This window comes from Propithecus coquereli, unplaced genomic scaffold, assembly GCF_000956105.1.
Source record: "Propithecus coquereli isolate 6110/MARCELLA unplaced genomic scaffold, Pcoq_1.0 Scaffold77, whole genome shotgun sequence".
Lineage (NCBI taxonomy): Eukaryota > Metazoa > Chordata > Mammalia > Primates > Indriidae > Propithecus > Propithecus coquereli.
The window spans coordinates 4928682-4944109 of record NW_012153840.1 but is presented as its reverse complement, the minus strand read 5'-3'; the positions used below and the strand labels follow the sequence as shown (position 1 = coordinate 4944109).

The window sequence follows — 15428 nt, the reverse complement described above, 5'->3', positions numbered from 1 at the left end:
CGGCCGGTGGCGGGCAGAGCCCAGAGCTCGACCCCCGCGGCCCGGCCCCCGCTCCACGCCAACCCCCCGTAGGGCCTGAGCAGCCTCCGTGCGTCCGGTGAGTTTGATGTCCAAAAACGGCTAGACTTCCGACCTCCGGCCCCCTGCTCGTCCCCGCGGGTGCATGTCTGGTTCCATAAAAGTTGAGCGTCAGTCTGAAGCCACCCCTGGATCGGGCTCTCGGCCAGGCTAGAGCGGAGGGAGGGGACAAGGAAAGGTTAATGATCCCCTCTCCATCCACCCCTACCTTAGCGCACCCTTGCTCTCGGCGGGACATTTCTCAAGTCCTGGGCCCAATTAACCTGCTGCAGGTCCGGTCGGGCTCATGGGGGCTCTAGGGCGGGCCCGGCAGGCGATGGAAGCCTAGCGCGAGAGGGTCCCCGGGCTCCGCTGAGAACGCAAAGGAGGGTGCAAGTGGGGTGGGCATCCGGGCAGTGGCGTCGCTGAGGGTCGGGAAAGATTCCCAACGTGAGGAACGCCGAGTCCCGTGAGCCAACCGCACCGCTGGGAGAACTTTCCCCAACTCCTCGGGGAGGCCCACAGCTGGGCTGGGAAGGTGCCTCCTTGGGGGCTTCTTCTCCTTGGCCCCTCTCTGCTCCACACGGGTGCTAGCTTCCCCCTGGGCGCTGGTCCCCGTCGGTCCACGCCCCGGGTCAGCACCGCGGACAGCGCCTCGAGCTGGCCTTGGAGACTCACAACCCCCGCGCGCGCCTACAGACCCCCGCGCACACTCACGCATCCATGCGCACGCACACATATCTGCAGACCACTCGAGAACAGTCCACACACATATTCATAGCCCACTTGTGCAAATACACACCCACCCACAGTCCACAAGCACGCACAATGCACACACAATTCATGCACACGTGGGCAAACGAGATCTTCTCACAAGCACCAGTCTGTGGACCTGGGCAGCATCTTCACTCCGAGCTGGCACTGGAGGCTGCTGTCTCGGGACATACTGACTAAGCCCCCGGCTCCAGAGACCACCACCTGGTGCTCACACTGGTGCCCAGTGACTCACAAAGCCACTCAGGTTCTGGAGCACAGACACACCCCCACGCCCGCTCCAACACACACACACACACACACACACACACACACATTGTCCTGCTCCTACGGGGAAAGCATGGGGGAGACAGAGCAAACGCCCCCCCCCCGCCCCCCGCTGCAGACCTCCCACAGGAACCAGGCATCTGCCAAAGGGAGGGAGGAGGCCACGGCTCGGTGGAAGCTCTGGGCAGAAGCCCAGCATGGGCAGGTGCCTTGCAGAATCTTGGTTTTAAGCTGAGGGTCCACTTTGCTCGGCTCTGCACTTGGGTGCCCATTCGCCTTCCTCTAACCTTATTCTAGACATAGCTTCTGCAGTCAGGGTCCGCATTCTTTGCCTGCACTGTCTTTGTTTTCCTGCTCTGTTCCACCCCCAGGTTTATCTTTCACACACACCCTCCTTTTCGGTCTCTCTGGTCATCCTTCTCAGCTGCCTTCACTTCTCTCCCCAACTTTCCTTAGCCTGGGTCTGACCCTGTCTTTGCTTTGATGCAGGCACAGCTGACCCTTAGGGGGAGCTGACTCCATTCTCCCAGACTTGCCTTCTCAACTGCAGAGTCCGTGCCTCCATGAGTCTCTCTTTGGAAATCTGACTTTCTCCACCCATGGCCTCAGCAGCTTTCCCCCCGCCCAGGAAATTTTCCAGGGCCAGATGTTCCAGAGCCCCCCAGTCTGTCCGAGGGGCCAAGAACCCCTGGAGATTTGGCTTTTTGAAGCATCTTGTACCCGTGCTCTGGCTTGCCCTCTGACACCTCTCCTGCTCTTGCCCTTAAAATGCAGAATCTGGGTTGAAGAAGGAGGAGCCCAGCGTGAAGCACTGCGCTGGCAATGAGCAGACCTGGATCCTGGTCCCAACCTGACCACAGGCTCCCGGTGTGCCCTTGGCAAATTTCTTCCTTTCTCTGAGCTTCAGGTTTCCCATTTATGAAAGGAGAGGACTGGTTGAGGTGACATTTAGGGTCACTTTTTGGCCCTAATAATCTGGAACGTTGATTCTCTAGTGAGTCTCTTGAGTGTGGATGGGATTGAAAATCATGGCTCTAACCCTAGAGATCATGGTACCTTTCCCTTTCCTTAGAGCACCCACCAAAGTCAGCCTCTCCCTCAAGTGAGGAATGTTTAAATGATTTCCTTAATAGGACCAGAGATGTCAAGTAATTTTCTTGAGGTCACACTGCTGAAGTACAATCTGCATTGTAGCAGGCATTGATTCCACTGTCATATCCTCTGCATGAACCACTGGTTCTTCTGGCTGGTGTTTGGTGAATGAATGAATGAGTGAATGAATGAATAGAAGACTGAAAACCTAAATCTGGGTCTCCTGATCCCCATATCCTTAGAATTACAGTTTAAGCCCTTTCCTCTGATAGTATAGACCTGTTTCCCTCATCTCCCCATCCTCCTCCCTCTACTCCCCTGGTCATTCAAAGGCAAATGGAATTGTCTGAGTTGAGATCCCTCTCAGAGATGCAGCCTCTGGCCTGTTTGTTGGTGGCCACAGGGAAGGGACTGGTTGAAAGCAGCTTTAGAGGTCCTGCCCGGTGCGTAGGGGCTTGGCAATCAGCCCCAAGTCCCTAGACCCAACCGAGTAGCCTGCCGATGGACAGTTGGTTGCTGGCCAGCATCTAAGGCCGGAAGGGAAGGCAGCCATTGCCACCATTTGGCAGAGCAGCCTCTTCTCCCCGCCCCGTGAGCTGTGGACTGCAAAGATAGCCTTTATGGAAGAGCAAAATGAGATGCCGAGAGATGAGGTGGTTTCCCTAAGGGCAATCAGCTGGCCCACTGTCAGTCACTAAAGTGGGCGCCCAACAAAGGTGGAGGGTGGTGGCAGCAGTGGTTGATAATTACAATCCTATTGGTGTCGACGATGATGTTAGCATTATTATAATTGGAAGCTCAATGATTAGCCTCTGTGGTTCCCTTCCCCCTCTTTGAAATTGTTTCCCCACCTGAACCCCTCTTGTACTCCTCCCCCTACCCAAATATGGAGAAACCAAGGGCTGGGGCGGTGAGGCAGGTGTGTTCAGTTGTCCAGCAGTCCTAGCCAAGAAAGAGGGCTTGTCATCTGAAATCTTCTTCCTCCCTCCCCACCCTCCCCCCACCCTAGCGTGTTCCCTGCCAAAGGAGCCTGGAGAGGTGTCAAAGTCTGTCAAAACACCCTTCCAAGCGGGGTTCCAAAGCGCCAAAGCTCAGAGAAAATAAATAAAGAGAGCAGTGTCGGCCCAAAATAGAAACATGCACCAACTCACAAATATGCATGTTTTCCAAAAGTCGCATTTCGCGGGCAGACAGTGCAGCTCATGCTCCAGCTGCTCGACAAAGGCCAGAGGCATGGACGCTGTCGGACTGGTCCAGGGAAGGTGACAGAGCCTCCCCCAGCGAGCTCACTCCCTGCCTTGCCGTGGGGAGGCCAGACGGCCGCACTCTGCTCCGCACCAGCTGGAAGGTGTATGGGTGGGAGGATGGCAGTGACTGTGTGTCTGTTAGTCAAGGCTCTTTGGGAACGGGCACCAGACAAGGCTGATGGCCTCAGGTCCTCTGGCTCACAGTGGGAGGTTGGTGATAGCAATGCCGATAATAATAGCTGCCATCATGAGTTGATACCTACTATTTGCATGGACTGTCTCACTTATGCCTTGCAACCATCTTATGGCATACGAATTGTCATCCTCATTTAATATATGGGAAAAGCAAAGTTCAGAGAAGTGAAGAGATTTGCCCAAGGTCGCACAGCTAGAAGAGGTCAAGTTGGGATCAGATTTTGATCTGAATGAAGCAAAAGCCTCCATTTTGCCCAGTACCTTGCATTACTGTTTCTGGTTGTTTAGTTGTTCATTCATTCGAGACATATATATATTTTTTTTTTTTTTTTTTTTTTTTTTTTTTTTTTTTGGTCAAGAAACCCATTTGCATGATAGTTTTCAAAAGAACATAAATTCCTCTGCCAGAGGGCTGGGGGTGAAGGGCAGTACTGTCACTAGAGTTTATCTCTCAGTGGCTTGGGCTTGGTACTCGAGGCTTCTGAGCTATGGCTGTGCTGGGGCTGAGTCCCCAGCCATGACTCTGTCCCCAACCATGAGAGCCTGGCATGAGCTCAGGCAGGAGCCCCACTGTGAGGCTTGGACAACTTAATTCTGTAAGAGTTCAGGGCTGTGAGAGGCCTCTGCAGATGGGGAAGTTACATCAGAGAGGGCAAGTGAGTTGCCCAGCCTCACACAGCAGTTGGTGGCAGAGCCTGTGTCTTAGAATCCCAGTCCAGAGCTCTTTGCAGGCAGCCGGGCTGACTTGCCTGAGTGTGTGAGAAGCATCCAGACAGCACCGGAGAAGGGATCTGAACCGATGCAGGCGGCCAGCCTAACAACTCCCTTCCAAGTGCAGAGGTGGAGCGCTGCTAGCTTCCGCTGCTCAAGTCCTCTCCCCTTCGTCCCCTTTGCCATCACACCTGCCCCTGCTGACCTGCCCCAGGTCCCTACCTGTTTGTCATCTTGAACAACAATAGCCAATGCAGAACATTAGCCATGTGCCAGGCACTGTGCTAAATGCTTTTCATACATTAACTGACGCAATCCCCACGACCACCCTAGAGGGAGGTGTTCTTAGTCCATTTCACAGTGGAAGTGCCTGAGGCTAGAGAGGTTGAGTCACCTGCTCAAGGTCACACAGCCAGAAAAGAGGCAGGTGGGGCCCAGCAGAGCCCCTGCCAGCAGGTTTGCTCTGGGGCTGAGGATGGGGAAGGTTTGGAGCCGATGCCAAGGGGGTGGAGAAGCTGATGGGCAGCAGCAGGCTATTTATACTACACCTCCAGGCTGGTCACGCTTGCTGGCATGCGTTCCAGCGAAGGCTGTGTCTCTGCCAAACCTGGAAGGAAGAAGCCCAGTGCAGTATCCTGGGACCAGCCCCTGGAAGACATTAGCGAAACGTAGGGTGTGGGTATGTTTCTCTCTGAACCCAGGGGAGAGGGCAGAGAGGGCCTGACTGCCTGCGGAACTCCCGCACACCCTCCATCCCGGCATCTCCCTTCCTCCCGTTTGTTCCTCCCTCTGGGGAAACCAGATTGGGAACGTGACAGTTTGGAAGTGGCCGTCAGCTGGCAGGTTATGGTCTTGCTGTATACAGTGAGCTTGACCATCGGGAACTAGGAGATGGTAAGGATAACGGAAGGATTGGCTAGGATTTAGGTGCCAGCAGGTGCCATCCAGGCCCCTGATGGGGGGCACTTGGAACCAGTGAGTGATGTCCTGGGAGACAGTGTCCAGAGGCTTCACCTCCTCCACCAGAAAAGGCCTCATCCTTAATCTCCCCCTCCACAAGCATCTGGTGAGCAGGCCTCCTGTGAGCTGGGTGCAGATGGGAAAAGGTCTCTGTCTCTGCCCTTAGAGCTCACCAGAGTCCCCATCCCCACCCCCGGGCACTTCTTACCCTGGGAGCAGAGGTGATAGATGATTAGTGATGGCGCACTCAGTCCCCCACTGGAAGTAGAAGAGGGACCCAGGTGTCCCCTGGGACTGAGAGGACATGATCCTGGCCAGTGGTCATTCCAGGGTCAGGAGGGAGGTTTCCTAGGGGTGGTGCTTTCAGTACAACTGGGCACTCTCCCCAGCTCGATGTCTTGGTGGGAGAGGGGTTCAGCGAGGAAGGCTCTTCCCCGCCCAGCCATCTGCCCCGGCATCCAACGCATACACTGGCACCTGGACAACGTGTCCTTTGCCAAACCTTGTTCATAGAGGAGACACGACTGCCAGCTGGAAGGCGCTCCCATCGTGAAGGAAGGAGTATGCGACGATCTCGTCTCTGGGGAAGGTGGCCTCAGCAGCGCTCAGGCTGGGGAAGGTCGTGGCAAATTGGTGTTCCTGGTCTGGGAAGGAGTATGTGTCTCTCCCCGTCTGCGACCTCTGCACTGTCCTAGAGAGCGTGCTCTTCTTCGCTGGGGAGCCCTGCAGGGCGGTCACGCCCATGATAATGATAATGATAATAAGCCAACATATTTTGAATGTTTACTACTTGCCAGGCGCTGGGCTCAGAACTTTATAGATATTATCTCATTTCGTCTTCACACCTGCCCAGCAAGGGGGATAGCAGCATTATCTCCATTTCAAGGATGAGAAATGTGAAGCACAGAGAGAGTAAGCAGCTTACTAATAAGCAACAGGGACAGAATCCAAACCCAGGCTGGCTGACTGCAGGTGTCATGAGCGCAGCCACCACACAACCAGTAAGGCCTTTATGTTAACTTGATTGGGGTCTTTAAGGATGAGTATGATTGAAGCCAAAGTACCCTTTGCATCCTTCAGTAATCTGGGTAATTTGTACCTTATAGGCTTGGGCTGTGTTCTTATTGTTAGGGTGACGGGTGTTGACCATTTGCTTCTTGACTGCCAAGCCACCGAACAGATCACTTTTTGGATGTCCAGATGTGGGCAGCATCTGGCAGACTGGCAAGACTTTGCTGGCTTTCATCCAGATGTTTCCTCTTTTCATGCCTTGTAGACACAGCTGGGGCTGGCATCCCTCTGGACATGATTGCAGGTGGGCAATTTCTGGTTGGAAAGTATGTATGGGTTTTAAAGTATCATCTTGTGACTTCACAAAGGCAAGATGTTGGTTTGGGTTCCTTCCTGCAATCCAGATCTGAGAGGCATTAGGCTAAGCTAGAGAGGAATCAGGCTTTGGAAAGTGACAGCAGCTGGAGGAGGAAAGCCCCTCCTTCCCTTCTCTAGCCACGGAAGCTGAGAAAAGGCTGGCTGGCACCGTGTATCGCAGGCAACCGGCGCTGCGTGTTCCCTACCAGGGTTCCTGACTTTCCGACCTGGTGTTTCGGAGACTTCGAGCAGATGATCCCGGAATAACAGAGCCAAGAATTTGTGATGAACGGGATCTGTCAGCCAAGAGGCATTCTCAGGCAATAACGAGCATGAGAATAGATCTGGGGTGAGAAGGTTTTTGCAGCCTTCAGGAGGAAAGGCGTTCAAGACATTGCAAAGATGATGATGATTTAACAGAAAGTCCCTTTTCGTATATAGCAAGCACCAACAAGCGAATGAAGTGAGGCGATGAGTGAATGAATGAATGAATGGACGAATTGGTAAATGTGTGAATTGGTGAATGGGCCGATGGACTTTGACAGTCAGGGCTTTGATTTGGCGGGGCCTGACCCCAAGTACTGACAACGGGAAGGGTCCTATTCTTGTCCCCACCCCCCAAATTTGAAAGAACGTCCCCCACCCCAGGAAAAGCAGAGGAGCTGCCCTGCTCTTTAGGAGAGGGCCCTGGGTCAGAAACGCCTGGGCGGGGGGGGGGCTTCGGCTCTGAGTTAGGGAGGGCCCCGGACGTAGTCCTTTCCTGAGGGGGTGGGAAGAAGAGGCAGCTGAGCCCAGGTCTGGGGTGACGGGGCGGCTGCCACTGCTGCTGCTGCTGCCCAGAGGTTGCTCGGATGCTCCGAGGGTGTGCTTACAGGCAGCTGCCCTCCTCACCACGGCCTTGCCTGGGACAGCATTTGAATAAGAATCAACTGCTTCATTCCTGCTCTCACCAACCGAAAATACTAAGTAGGTTATTTCTCCCTCTGCAGATCTGCTATCAAAGCATACCCAGGCTTTGCCTCTGCAGCTGGTTCCCCTGCCCCGGAGTAATGAGAGGCCCAGAACACCCTTGGCTCAGGTTGGAGAGAGGTGGTCTGACTCCCTGAACATTGCCCCCTCACTGTACCCTCCACCCCATTCTGCAGGGCCCCCCAGGCTCCTGGCTGTGGCATGGGGTGGAATCCAGGAGGCTGAAAGCTGAAAGAGGAGTCTACAACCCTCCTCAACTTCCCAGCTGGCTCCCTGGCCCTAAGCCACCCCACCCTCTCTCCTGTCACACTCCTATGTCCTGCCACTTTGGGGACTCCAAATGACAGAATTGGGAGGTGCCTGAAAGCTCATTGAGTCCAGCCCTCCCATTTGACAGAAAGGCAAACTGAGGCCTAGGGAAGAGGAAAGACTTGACCAAGTTGACAAGGAAATAGGAGACAGAGCCCTGTTACCATGGAAGGATTGGTGTGTGTATGTGGTGGACAACGCTTCCCCACGAAGGAAGGCAGGGTGCGGGGAAAGGGTCTGGGATTCTTGAGCCCAGATGGCTTCAGTGGGTCTCTCCAGGCGTCTGGTGCTGGGAGCAGCAGTTCTTAGTTCCCGGGGCCCTGACCTTCCCAAGCATTGTAAGAGAGAGGCAGGAGATTGGGGGAGCACCTGAGGACCCACTCTCCCTCCCGGGCCCTCCGCGCCAGCTGTTCAGCACCGACCCCCGACTCCTGTCTCCATAGGCAGCTGCGTGGTCACGGACGGTGGGCTGAGGCTGAGGCAAGTGTCAGAGTCCCCACTGTCAGGGCCTCCGCGCTGGTGCCAGGTGCGAGGGTACTGAGCCCACTTCCTGGACTGACGCCTGCTCCCCACTACACTTGCCTGAGCTGTCACGCAGCAGGGGAGCCGGGAAGCCTTCCCCAGAGCCGCTGACCTGTGCAGGCACTGCAGGTGAGATTTCACTTGGACACCCGAGATGGAGAAGTTGAATGTTAGTCCCTGATATTTCCACCCTCCGCCCTTCCCAGGGACCCACTGTCCCAGCCAGTGCTGTCCCTAGACTGCGGCCAGAATGGCTCAGGGGCACATGCTAGGTGCGGGTGCGTGTGTGTGTGTGTGTGTGTGTGTGTGTGTGTGTACGTGTGTATGTGCGTGTGCGCGCATGTGCCCCAGTAGGGGGGCGGGAGGGCTGACTCAAGGACTCAGAGTTTTCGAACATGTAAGGCTTAAATAAAATCTGCTACAGTGAGCTCTTCTCACTGGTACTCTTTACCGGTACTCTTTACCGAGCTCATCAGAAATCAGGTTCAAATAAGTCCTTTCACTTCCTTACCCTCAGTTTTCTTGTTTGCAAATTGGAAATCGTTCTTAGGAGGAGAAAACCCACAGGAAAATGATCTGCGCACTCGAAGCTGCTGCACAGACGCAGCATCGTTCAGTCCCCCAGTCGGAGGATCGAGGGCGGGAAGAGCAATGGCTCCGGCTCAGAGATGTGAGGGCCACCCCCACCGTGTGCCTGTTTCATCAGCTGCTGCCTCCTTAGCTCTCCACGAGCCCAGGCGGCAAGCGGGGGATGGGGAGCCCCAAGTTCTCAGAGGGAGGGAGATTTACCCTGAGGGTCTCACTTCCTTTCCAGGCAGTGAGGCTGGGGGTGCAGCCCCTGCCCAGAGCTCCGTCCCAGACCGGTCATGGGAGCCCCTCTGCAGGTTTGAGCACTTTGCCTTTGTATCTTGCAGCCTCCAATCTACTCTGTAGCTTCTTGTTGGGTGCTATGGAAGAGTTTTGCAACTCCCTGGAATTGTGGTCTGGGTGTGCTAGGACTGGGGCGGGCGTGGGAGAGTGGGGGGGCAGGGGCAATCTCCAAGGCCTTCCCCAGAGCTAGGAACTGGCAGGTGGCACCCAGCACATGGTCTGAGCTCTGCGTGCAGCCCCCTCCAGTTACTCAATAGCCTCTGAATAGAGGAGAAGGGACCCTCCCCAGCATGTAGCTCCCCTTGCTCTGCCTCCCCCAGTAGACAGCAGCTGAGAATCAGAGGCAAAGGGTTTAGAGAGTATCTCTTCCCACCAGAGGCATTAAGTGACTTGTTCTAGGTCACACAGCAGGCCCCAGTGGCTGAGCAGGTCCCTACTCCCAGCCCCTGGGGCCACTTCTGCTGCCCAGGCACTGATATGCTGCTTCTTCTCCACCCCACCCCCCAGCCCCTGAACTTGGGCTTGCAGGAAGAGCCTGAGCTGCCATGCTAGGGGAGTTGTTTTACATATCTGTTAATCGGGTCTCAGAGAGAAAAGAGCCCCGAGCTCATCAGCCAGAAAGGAATCCAATTAGGATTTTATGGCCGTGGTTATTGGTCATATATTGTGGGGATCTTTTTGTTGTTTATTAACCCAGCAGTCTGGGGGCTGGGGAGCTAGACCAGCTGCAGGGCCCAGTGGGTCCTTCGGGCTCAGCAGCCACCGTCTCCAGCCTCACACGGCCAGAACCAGGGACTGAGGGTGGGGGAGGGGTGGTGGGTGGAGACGGGCTGGATGGGGTGGTCAGGCCTGCAATGAGGGTTTCCTGGAACTTTCTGACCCTTCAGGCCAGGGGCATCTGGGAGCCTGGTCATATTTCACAGGCTCTGTGATCGTTGCTGGTTTTATTAAGCTTTTATTGCCTCTTTCTCAGTGATGCTGAGGCTGCTTTGTGGCCTCCAGGATCGGGGCTGATGTGTGTGGGTGGCGAGGCCTGCGCCGTCCAGGTGGGGGGGGGTGGGGGGCCAGAGTGGGTCAGTCGGTGGAATTGCTTTTGGCAGCAGAGTGCAGGTGGCTAAAAGGACGGGCTCTGACACCACTTCCAGAGGTTCCGATCCAGCTCCACCCCTGTAAGCGGCCTTGCAGGGAAGACATTGGATCCAAGATGACATAAATTAGTAAAGTACCTGGCATGTGACACACAGTAGTGCTCAGTGGATAATAAACTCTCCACCGAGCCCCTTGCCAGGGGCCTGGAAGATAGTAAGCCCCACTGCATGGGCCCACCAGGAAGAGCTATTTGGCAGAGCTGGGTGGCCTCTTTGTGTCCCCCCTCTGGTCACAAAGTCCTGTTCCTGGCCCAAATGCCATCATTTCTTCCCTCCCCATGGCTGAAGGAAGAGACACTCCAGGGAATGAGCCCTGGCCTGAGACCCAACAGCCTGAGTCCATCCCCAGAGCACCCAGGCACACCTGGGCGGAGGCCGGAGGCTATGCCACCTGCTGAGGGAGCCACCGGGAACTGGGGAGGTGAAGAATGGTCCTGGGGCACCTGCTGCTGAATCACCTAGGGAGGTGCTTTAACTACAGCTTCCTGGGCCCACCTCCTCAGTGTCCGATCTGGTGCCTGGTCCTGGAATTTGCATGTTAACAAGTATATGCGCGCCGCTGTGGTAGCTCACGCCTGTAATCCTAGCACTCTGGGAGGCTGAGGTAGGAGGATTGCTTGAGGTCAGGAGTTCAAGACCAGCCTGAACAAGAGCGAGACCCCATCTCTACCAAAAGTAGAAAAATTAGCCAGGCGTGGTGGTTCATGCCTGCAGTCCCAGCTACTCAGGAGGCTGAGGCAGGAGGATCGCTTGAGCCTAGGAGTTTGAGGTTGCTGTGAGCTATGATGACACCACTGCACTCTAGCCCGGGCAACAAGAGTGAGACTCTGTCTCAAAAAAAAAAAAAACTCAAAAACCAAGTATACCCAGAGACTCTGACTCGCATTAAAGTCCAAGGGCCTCTGCAGCAGAGAGTCTGCTCTAGCCGCCTTGTGGACCTGCCCGCAGCAGGTGCTCTTGCCCTCTGAGAAGTTCACGATGATCATACTGGCTGCTGTGATCCAGCAAGGGGGGTGGTGTCACCGTCCCCACTTTACAGATGGGGAAACTGAGACTTGCCCAAGGTGCGGGGCTAGTGGCAGAGCCGGGGTTTGAATCCAGGTCTGGCGACTGCACAGTCTATGCTGCCCCCTGCCCTCGAAATCAGGCCGGCTTGCTCTCGGACTCTGATTTCCCTTGAGCACTGGGGGGCCAGTTCTGTCCCACTGAGCCCACTGGAGAGAGGACACATGGAATGGGGGAAGTAATAGTGGCTGTTGTGCCCATTAATGTTGGATTCCTCTGGTGTCAGCCAGGATATTTCCTCGGGTGATATATTGACCCGAGCAAAGCTTGTTTGCCTGATATATATTGAGCTGTTGGGTTTACGAGTCAGCGCCCACAGTTTCCTCACCAGCTGTCAGCTCGGGGAGGCCAGCCGTCCTTCATCCACTCCATCTCTGCAGCCCGCTCTCCTCTGAGAGATGGGGGCTTGACAGGCTCAGCACAGAGACCCCCCAACTCCCCACCCCCACCCCACCTGGGCTCCCAGTCCATAAGCCCAGCTTTTCTTTGCAGAGAGGATTGGTCGTGTGAATTTCTTGCCAGCAAATTGAGCCAACAAAGACCACGTTTATTAGGGGGGCAGCAGGTGTGATGGGGCAGGAGCAGGTGCCTAAGTCAGCCACAGCCACAAAGCCAGGTCTCCCCAGGGCTGGGGCAGGCAGGATGGGGTGGCAGATTTAGGATCTTCTTGGTGGGGGGAAGGGGTCGGACAAGTGTGGAAAGTCACCCAGCCACATCCCTCCTCTATGGATTTGGAGGGCGTCCCCTGGCTCTACTGCCATTGTCATCTGAGAGCCTGGGTAGGGCTTGGGACTTCTTGAGAGAAGACTCTGGGAGGCCCTGGGACCCAGCGGCTGGGATGAGGCTTTCTGCTTCACACCACTTTTCCTTTGGGGTGCTCCGTGCCCCATCGTAGTAGCCAGGGTTCCCCAGAGAAAAAGAATGAATAGGATGTAAATATACACATGTGTACACACACACACACACACATACAGATCTAGTATGAGGAATTGGCTCACGTGATTATGGAAGCTGAGAAGTCCCAAGATCTGCGGGCAGCAAGTCGAGGCCCGGGAGAGCCCGAGGTGTAGCTCCAGCCCCGGCCTGGGAACCAGCAGGGCCAGTGCTGTAAGTTCCAGTCCGAAAGCAGGCAGGCTCAAGACCCAAGAAAAGCCAATGTTTCAGCTGGGGTTTGAAGGCCAGAAAAGACCGATGTCCAAGCCCACACGGTCAGCAGAGTCCCTCTCTCGTTCTGTCCAGGTCTTCCCTTGATTGGCTGAGGCCTGCCGTGTTAGGGGGGCCGTCTGCGGCACTCAGTCCACTGATCCCAACGTTAATCCCACCCAGAAACATCCTCACAGACACACCCAGAACCGGGGTTGGCCAAATGTCTGGGCACTCCATGGCCCAGTCAAGTTGACACATGGAATTAACCATCACAACCATGTCCCTTCGAAGGGGGTGGAGACTTCCTTTATGCCATGCCCTGAGTTGTCACCTACTAAAAGCAGAATCGCTGAGACCTGGGTGATTTTAGGTCTTACGGGGATGGTGCAAACTTGCTAAAGGCCAGTGGGGGTTTCTGCAGTGAGTGCTGACAGCTCGGCTCTCAGGGAAAGCTCGGGCTGCCTGGAAAGGCCACAAGAGCCCAGGCTTTGAGATCAGTAGACCTGAGATTCAAACTCTAATTCTGACGCTTATTCTCTGTGTGACCACCAGGGAGTCACTTAACCTCTCTGATTCTGATATTTCTTCTGTAAAATGGGGATCCTCCTAATGTCTCCCTTGCAGGGCTGATGCGAGGATGACAGAGGATGCATAAGGAGTACTAGGCATGCGGTAGATGTGGACCTAATTATTATGTTATAAGTATCTTAATGCGCATCAGAGTTTCTGCATTGACCTAGTTGGACGTTTGGCTCCACCCCCATGTGTGATTTTTTTTTTTTTTTTTTTTTTTGAGACAGAGTCTTACTGTGTTGCCCAGGCTAGAGTGCCGTGGGGTCAGCCTAGCTCACAGCAACCTCAAACTCCTGGGCTCAAGCGATCCTACTGCCTCAGCCTCCCGAGTAGCTGGGACTACAGGCATGTGCCACCATGCCTGGCTAATTTTTTCTATATATTTTTAGTTGTCCAAATAATTTCTTTCTATTTTTAGTAGAGACGGGGTCTCGCTCTTGCTCAGGCTGGTCTCGAACTCCTGAGCTCAAACAATCCGCCCGCCTCGGCCTCCCAGAGTGCTGGGATTACAGGTGTGAGCCACCGCGCCCGGCCCCCATGTGTGATTTTGCCCCAGTTTCACCACCATGTCTCCAGTGCTTCCCCAGCCCTCTGGCCTGAGATGGAGTGTCCAGGTCCCGGGGAAGCGTTTGGGACTCTGGATGGCAGGCACATAGCCAGGGCATCTGAAGGTTGCCAGATTCTCAGCAGTGAGAGTCAGGACTTAGGAAGTGATGTCTGGGAGGCACCAAAGCCTCCTAAACTTTCCTCCCTTCTCTAGAGCTGTTTAGCTCAAAAGATTTCATTTTGAACTTCTGCCCAAATCTCTTGCCCCAAGGGCAAGAGAATCAAAGACCCGGAGATGTTCAAGGGCCGGAGCTGGACCAGGAAGGCAAAACGCCGCGAGTCAGGAAGGAAAAGCTGATTAGCTCCTAATTGCCATTAAATTATATATATACATATACGTATTTTAAGTCAAATCTGCATGTCTAATGTGAATTTTTTATTACATTTTAATAGTCTGGCTGGGATGGAGGAATGGAGAAGAAGGGCTCTGTCATCCTTTGCCAGGCGGAGAGAAGTTGTCAACAGGCCGCGGGGAGGCGCTGGCGCGGCCGCAGCCCTGGGAGCCCCGTTGCTCTGGAGAAGAGCGATGCCCGCAGGGGGCTGAGGGTGTCTTTGAGTCAGACACCACCTCCCACCTAAGCCCCATTCTGTCCAGATGGGGACGTCCATCTGGCTTGTGACTTGAATGCCTTTTTCCTTAGGCTTTAAAAATAGCTTTCCTATTTTGGCTCGTTTGGGCCCACAGGCCATCTTCTCCAGGCCTGGGTGTCCCCTGGGGCTGCCAAAAATTCCCCCCAGAATCTGGTGATGGAATAGAATGAAAGCTTCGAGCCAGGAGTCCTGGTCCCGCCATGGATAAGATGACCCTGGCTGAGTCCCTTCTCCTCCCTGGGTGTCGGTTTCCCCATGTGTGGAAGGAAGGCGTTGGACCAGGTACGTGCTGAGGTCCATTCCGGGTCTGATGGGCAATGGTCTACTTCCTGCTCATGTAAGACCGCGCTCTCCGTCGCAGGGGAATAGGCGATTCCACACGCACTCACTTGCCGGCATTTGCCAACTCCCTCTGTCCCCAAGGTCCTGCTTTCGCACTGGGATCTCTCCTGCTACAACTTAAGCCAGCTCTTCTTGCTTTCTGTCCTTGGAGGACAGAGCACTCCCCTACATAATGCCTATTGTAGTCACTCCTCAAAGAGTGGAAGGCTGTTAGCAGAATCCCTTCCCCCACATGCACACACATTCTATTTTTAAATAACATTTATTTCTGATTCTAAAAGTAAGGCTATACCTGATCATTGCAGAAAAATTGGAAACAGACAAGTATAAAGGAGAAAATAAAAATCACCTATAATTCTTCCGAATGGGTAACTGCTATTAATGGGTTTCAAAAATACCGTATATATGCAGATTTTTTTTCTGTTATAAAATTGGGATTTTGCTGCAGATGTGGCTTTGTGTTGCTCCAAGCCTGGCCTTGAAATTGGGTGAGGTTCTTCTTTTGAGGCTCCCACGAGTCTGCTGTTCTTTCCAAGAGGAGAAAGACCTTGTTCCGTGGACGCGCGTCCACCTTGGTTCATGGGCCCCTGGGAGGCCCGGGGTTTAAGTTTTGACC

The 15428-nt window shown here is 54.6% G+C and overlaps 1 protein-coding gene across 1 annotated transcript in view; it reads left to right on the top strand.

The window, feature by feature from the left end:
- PTCHD2 (patched domain containing 2) overlaps positions 1–15428 on the top strand; it is a 52522-nt gene that overhangs the window by 301 nt on the left and 36793 nt on the right. The window lies entirely within an intron of this gene.